The sequence below is a fragment of the Ostrea edulis genome, chromosome 7 (assembly GCF_947568905.1).
Source record: "Ostrea edulis chromosome 7, xbOstEdul1.1, whole genome shotgun sequence".
Lineage (NCBI taxonomy): Eukaryota > Metazoa > Mollusca > Bivalvia > Ostreida > Ostreidae > Ostrea > Ostrea edulis.
This window is the reverse complement of record NC_079170.1, coordinates 9,751,535-9,758,930: the sequence shown is the minus strand read 5'-3', so window position 1 is coordinate 9,758,930 and position 7,396 is coordinate 9,751,535.

Genomic DNA, 7,396 nt, shown 5'->3' with positions numbered 1-7,396 from the left:
ACAAACCTTACTTATTTGAAAGGAGAGGATGACAATCATATTTTTCCCCCTTTCTTTTTCTTTTTAAAATATTGTCTAAAGAAATGTAAACAGTCACGTCACAACTACCAGGCTACGTCACAACACGCTCGTTGCATTTCCCGCTAAACTGGTTCCTACATTGGCGAGAAGAGCAAGACAGTAATCCTACGTATTGACAGTGAACCAGATCAGTTTTCCTTGTTTTCAATATACATTTTTTGAAAATGTATTCAGATATGCTGCGCTCCCCCCAACGGTCACACCGTAATCATATTATTTTCACCACAGATTCAGTTTTGGTATCATTAACGTCTTATTCACTCTAATACATAACATGCAAGTGGAAATTGATAGTGGTACAATACCTTAGATGTGTATAATATCTTAGATGCATTTGAAAGTTCACGTTTCATAGTGTAACGTACGACTGTGACGTCAAAGTCACGTTTATGTATACGTAACAACCAACTCTGATGGCGTCGATCCACATACGAGGTTCATTTGCGGTTACGAAAATAGCCTAGTAGTTACGATTGATGGCTGTCTCACATGGGTAAAGTCGATCTAACACTGGTGATGATGTGAGAAATCAGAAGTTAACTTCCAATATCACTTTGTTTTGATTTATGATTTCACCATGTCTTTTGTGTCGGTACTTACAGGCTGTAACTGACGGTAAATAGAATGAAAAATAAAAGAACAAGTATTTTAACATATTGGTGATTGAAAATATATAACTTTATAGAATTGGAGTGAATCTGAAGCAATAAACCTGTCAAATCAGCAGAAAATGTCAATTCAAAGTTTTCAGTTATAATCACTTCACATTACAACCACTTGCAAAGTCACTATTACACATAAAAAGTCACTATTACACATAAAAAGTCACTATTACACATAAAAAGTCACGCGTCCCTCATTCTTCTGGGAATCATGTCAACGGTAATGTCTGTCATTTTTATAACGAAAAACTTCTAATGCGAGTAGAGCTTCTGATGTCGATGGCTGGTTCTGTTGATTCTTCTTCGTCACTTCCTCTTACTTCTCTTGGGTTCTGGATGCGATGATGGTTTTTATGATGCCTGGATCTGTAAAGGGTTCTAATATTGTTAAGTTGTCGTCAATTCGAACGTAGTTGTCAAATGACACTTGTAGGTGGAGGACCACCAGAGGCATGGCATTGTCTGGGTCTTCTTCATTACTGTCACTGGATAAGGGTAACGGTAGTATCTATGGCGAAAGTTTGCATGAAAAAAAACCAATTTTGAATTGTTTTGTCCGTGACAGTGGTCCATGTCTGATTTAGCATTCACAGGTCATCAAGAACATTTGTAGCAAATTCATGTTGTTTTTCCATTGCCCGGAGCTGTTTGATTAATGCCCAGCTGTCTGAAGTTTAAACTTTAAGGTTTTGTGTGATGCCCTGATCCATCGGTTGTGTCTTACTTCTGGTGTTGGATGATAGAAAAAAAGTGACAGCTTTCATATTCTTTCCATTTGGGTGGGTAAGACAGTTGTCAGCTATGATGACAATCTTAAGTTTTTTATTTTAAACTTTTTGTCTAGTTTACGCAGCCAGGTAGTGAACAGATCATAATATGCAATCCACTCTTTTTTTGTTTGTCTCATAGGAGGTAGGTAAACTTATGATATTTTTAAAACATCGTGGATTTTTTGATTTGCCGATAACCAATAAAGACAACTTTGTCGTGCCGAACATCTTTGCACAAACGAGAAACTGTTAGTCTTTCTTATCTGCTTTCACCTTTAAATTCTAGAATTGTATCTGGCAATAAGCGAAGGAACAGCCAAGTTTCATTTACATTCATAAGCCGTTCTTGGCACACTGATTTTGACTGCGGATAACTCCGTTTACCTGATCAGGATATAGGGCTCACGGCGGGTGTGACCGGTCAACAGGGGATGCTTACTCATCCTAGGCACCTGATCCCACCTCTGGTGTGTCCAGGGGTCCGTGTTTGCCCAACTATCTATTTTGTATTGCTTGTAGGAGTTATGAGATTGATCACTGTTCGTTGTCTTCACCTTGCATTGATGATGTTATTTGGGCTGCTGAGTGACTTCAAGTTCGAAGACCACTCAAACTAGGCACCCCTTTTATCATTTACAGAGTTTGACTTTCCGCACACACGTTTAGAAGTGATACTTTGTCTCTCTTTAAACCTATCGATACCCTGACGAACATTTGAAGTCAGTGTCACCAAGCTGAGAAGGAAACTCCTGTCAGAAGGTGGACGAATATGGGCACATTCTGATCTCGTGTAAGCTTAAACCATTTCTTCTGCGTCTCATTTTCTTACGCTGTGGATCAAACGTACTCAACTCATAGACCTCATAGAATTTATCGGCATTTTAAAGCCATGTGGACAGCGTGTTGGGTGGGACACCGTATTTCTTGGCAATGGCGACTTTTGGGAGATCACCATTCTTAACATAATTTATGGTTTGAAACTTTATTTCTATTGCGTGGACTTATAAGTTGCGTTTTACACCCCAGATAATCCACGCATCTACCCGAGTTTCAGACCAGGTCCATTGGATTGTTTATCTGGTTTGTCTTGGTGTAAAGTGACGAGAAACATAACATACTCATTCATTCATTCTTTATTTCCTCCATGTGGAGATATTGCAATATAATTCCTTGATTTCTTGAACAGGTCTTTACCTTGAAGTTTTTGTTTTTATTATTACATTGTGAATTTATTAACACATTTACCTGTCATGAGGGTTGTTGAACGTGTTTACTTAATGTTTGTAAATTGCACGCGCTGATTAGTAATTATACCCAAGCTGTCTATCAGTTAATGTGTCATCGATTTGCGAGTTTACGTGAAGTGAAAAACGCTACAAGTTGGCGAACAGTTTAACAAACCGGGAATTTGATCTGTTTTCGACATAAGCCAGGTAAATATAGTGCTTGGGACTAAATGAAAGGTGAAGATAACGAACATTGACCAATCTGATAACTCCTAAAAGCAATACAAAACAGACAGTTTGACAAAAACGGATCCCTGGATATACCAGATGGGGGATCAGGTGCCTAGGAAGAGTAAGCATCCCCTGTCGACCGGACACACCCGCCGTGAGCCCTATATCGTGATCAGGTAAACATAGCTATCCGTAATCAAAATCAGTGTGTCAAGAACGGCCTAACAATCGGTATGAAACACGTCCGACAGCATTCGACCCAATGCGAGGTTGTATTGGCAAACTAACCATAGAATTTGCGAAATGCTGACCTTAAACGAGACTGTTGAAATCCCTGTAACGTCAACTTGTTTGTCAGTAGCCTGTCTCTATTTAAAGACCGATCATACGTCGAACAAGCTCTTGCGTATCGAATCAGTTGAGAGATATATGCAGGTGATAATGGAATATTGCTACATATATATGGAAAGTGGACGATGGAGAGGCTTTAAATCATCCCGTTTGTCATAAAGTTGAGTTGTTAGTTTGCCGTTGATATCTAATGATCAAGATATGGGGCGCATGGCGGGTGTGACCGGTCAACAGGGGATGCTTACTCCTCCTAAGCACCTGATCCCACCTCTGGTGTTTCCAGGGGTCCGTGGTTGCCCAACTATTTATTTTGTATTTCTTATAGGAGTTATGAGATTAATCACTGTTCGTTATCTTCACTTTTCATTGATCACTGTTCGTTATCGTCACCTTTCATTGATCACTGTTCGTTATCTTCACCTTTCATAGTTTTTCTACTGTTTTTACAATGGTGGAAATTCCAGATTCTCCTTCACTCGCAAAGTTATCTAGACCATGTAATGAGTTCAACAAGTGTGATGCTGTTCACACTTTCGCTATCTTGTCTAGGGTTTCCCTTGGTGGCGGTGCAATATAATTGTCTTGACAATATGCTGTATATGCTGGGATGAGTCTTGATGCAATCATTGTACGAGTTACTTTAGGTGTTTTGAATCCTAATGAAATTTTCCAGTGCTTGGAACCAAAACAAACAGTAAGGAGGTACATGGGAGCCGATATAAACTCTGCAAAGTGTTGGATTCTCCATTTTGAAATTCTGATAGATACAACTTTGGGTGGTGTAACACATTGTTCGGGCATGTTTTCTTGTTATATGTATATATCTATATTGCAAATCACATTTTCCTCTATGAACCAACCAATTTCAGCGCCGACACAATCCGTTCACATTGACTATGAACGGATTATGAACTAGCTTAAAGCACGAGACCGAGAGAGCGTAATGGTTTGAAAAAAAATAGAACATCTGTTACAAAGATCTCGCAAGTCACACCTTTGGATTAAAATTGTAAACTTACGTGGATTATCATCCCAATCTTGCGGTCTCCTACCTCCAAAATACAGTGCACCTTGCAATGTTGATAAAAGGCAGAGTGAGACGAAATGAGACGTCATGTCTATGTGTTTACTAAAACGGTGTTTTAGTAAATGAATATAAATATAAGAAATGAACATCACTTTTGAGCTGTTCATGGTCAATATGAACGGATTTGGATTTGAGGCAAATTCTCTGTGAATCGCTAGCGTGATTCACAGAATTTGCCTCAAATCCAAATCCGTTCATACTGACCATGAACAGCTCAAAAGTGATGTTCATTTCTTAAATGGTGGATTGTTATGCCCTCAACCATCTTCAACTTTGCTATATCTATTGACAGAATCTCAGTGCGAGTTTTATGGTTTATAGTCTTCTTGAACGCCTCAATTCCTGTGTCTGTCATAGAATCTTCATCAACGAGTTGTTCACTTTGGTCAGGAGTTAAGATGTGGCAAATATACTCAAATGCAGCTTCAGCATGACGCATGTAGTAAGTCTTGTAGAGATTGGCTTGCTGGAGGGTGTAGACATTCCAGCTGGTCGATTGATAGGATCTCCATTTCTCTCTCAAACATATCTGCGTATTCGACCAATTTGAAGTAGTTGTGGATTGAGAAAACACCGTCTGACATCATGGTATCTGAAAATTAAAACAAGACACATTGATTTGTGAACACTTTTGGACAAAATTAATAGATATACATGTATGACGTAACTTGGGGTCAATCTTTACAACTGGACACTCCATACAGGTGTGAAGTCAGTGTAGTGTTCTTGGACTAATTCCTTTGTCTACCTGCGAGAAGAATTGCATCCAAATTTCAAGATGAAACGAATGCTCAGAGAGACACTAGTTTCACTTCTATGTACGTGTATTCAAACATTTAGAAGAATGTGAGGACAACCCATGTGACAATATATGAATATAATGTTCTATCAATAGATGATGCCCTATATGTACTGACTCAATGTAAGAGATACATGTATATGTTTCCTTGATTTAAAGCCATGAATGTAAACCCTTGGGGAAATGAATTACAAATTTAGGTATAAACATATTGGGGGGAAAATCCGGAAAACTATATTCGGCACAAAGTCCCATAAATCTAATAAAAATCACTGTACTGTGACCTATACACTTTCTGAGCGCTGATTAAGTTCATTCAGTGTATTACACCTTGCTGGTGTTGCTAAACAGGGGCGTAATTAGGGTGCTGTTGTATAACGGAAAGGAAAACCTCTACTTAATGTGTCAAACATTCCACCTGTATATTGTAGTTTTATTTTTACATTTAATTTGTAGGGGTGGGGGTGAGGGCAAAATAATATGAAATCACAGGTGCACCTGTGTTTAGGCAGCTATGACCTTGCCAAAGTAAAACCATGTCAGAATTCACACGCTTAGCGCTATTTAAAACCTTGCTTGTATTTTTGGATGGATCAATCTTGATTCCTTTATCCGATTAATTTTGATTACCCAGAGACTAAACAGAATCATAGGATGTTACACGTAATGGCTTACCCTTCTGCCAAGTCAGACTGCTACTTGAAAGTGTCTATGAATTGATCCGGGAATCCCAGGGTTTGGTTGACATAAATCGGCAAGAATACATCAACCCTACAAATACTTATTTCGGCTTGAGTATCAATGGAGAGACATTATTTGTCGAAATGCGCATCTGGTACATCAAAATTGGTACCGTATAAGTTTTACATTACTAAGAATATTCGACGTTAAGAAACTCTCTCTGGTTTGTTTTATCTAATGTCTCTTTGTTTGAAATAAAATTTTTGGCTTTTGCCTTTTCAGTAGAATGACCTTGACCTTGTCCAACTGGTCCATTAACTTGCCCTCCAGCTATGTTCGGTGTAAATATCTTTGTAAAAAGAAATAACTTCTGTAATCAGACCATAGATTTGAGTCTTTTCTCCTAGGAACCTTGACCACATCCAAATCTTTATATTTTCAATAGTTTCGCCTTTGATATCTTTTATAAAATTTTGTAATGATAGCCATTTCCTTATGAATGCGCAGTAGTTGTGAACAATGCCCTTATGAATCTTGATAAATATAGTTCGTCTATTTTTACGGCTGGGAATTTTGACAGAAATAAAAATAAAATGTAAATGTGAGAAATAAATTTCAGTTTTGAAAATACATAACATATTCTATCGTGAAGCAGTGAAGTTCCCTTGCAAATGTAGATAATTTAACTTCTTCTCCCTAAAACATTAGACCCATCACTGAAAATTGACTCCTGTGGTTAATTATTCTGGGATCATCTGTGATCTGAACGTTCTCAAAATTCTATGTTTAATTTATATGCTAGGGGTGCATCTGCCTTCCGTTAAATTGATAATGGTACGTTCAGTGAGAAATGGTGTGTGTTGATGTTGGGTTTCCATCGTTAATATTGAATTAAACCCCCGCAAATATTGCATATCTGTTTTTTTTTAAATCAACACATGTATATCAATAAAAGTTTTGAAATGGTAACAAAAATCAATAGAATTCATTCAATCAATTTCGATTTTTCTTCTCGTTTTAAATTCGGCCACTTTTAAGTACAAATGTCATGCAGACATATAAAAGCCCAAGGATTATGCAAATATAATGAATAATTCTCTGTGTTGTGAATAAACTATGACGTTCAATCTAAGACAATGAATATTGGATCTCTAGATCAATATGTAAATGAACAGATGTCGAAAATCGAATATCTTATTACGCCTTTTTACGCGGTATAGATTTAAGGGGGAAAATTGTGCGATTTTTTTGGATTAAGGTTCATTTTTCTCATGGCGGCATTAAACGAAAGCAAACTGAACTACAGCCTTAAAATGCGTCGGAAAGTTTTGCTAAACACCAAAGTTAAGAACCAACATGAGCATAATAAACTACGATTTACTCTAAAACAAATGTCTAGAGACCAGGAAAAACAGGAAATAAAATGTGATCGGGATATATTGTCCACGCGGGAGCAATATCGCCGAATGAGGGCTTCTACCGAGGCGTACCGAGAACACAGCTTTGAC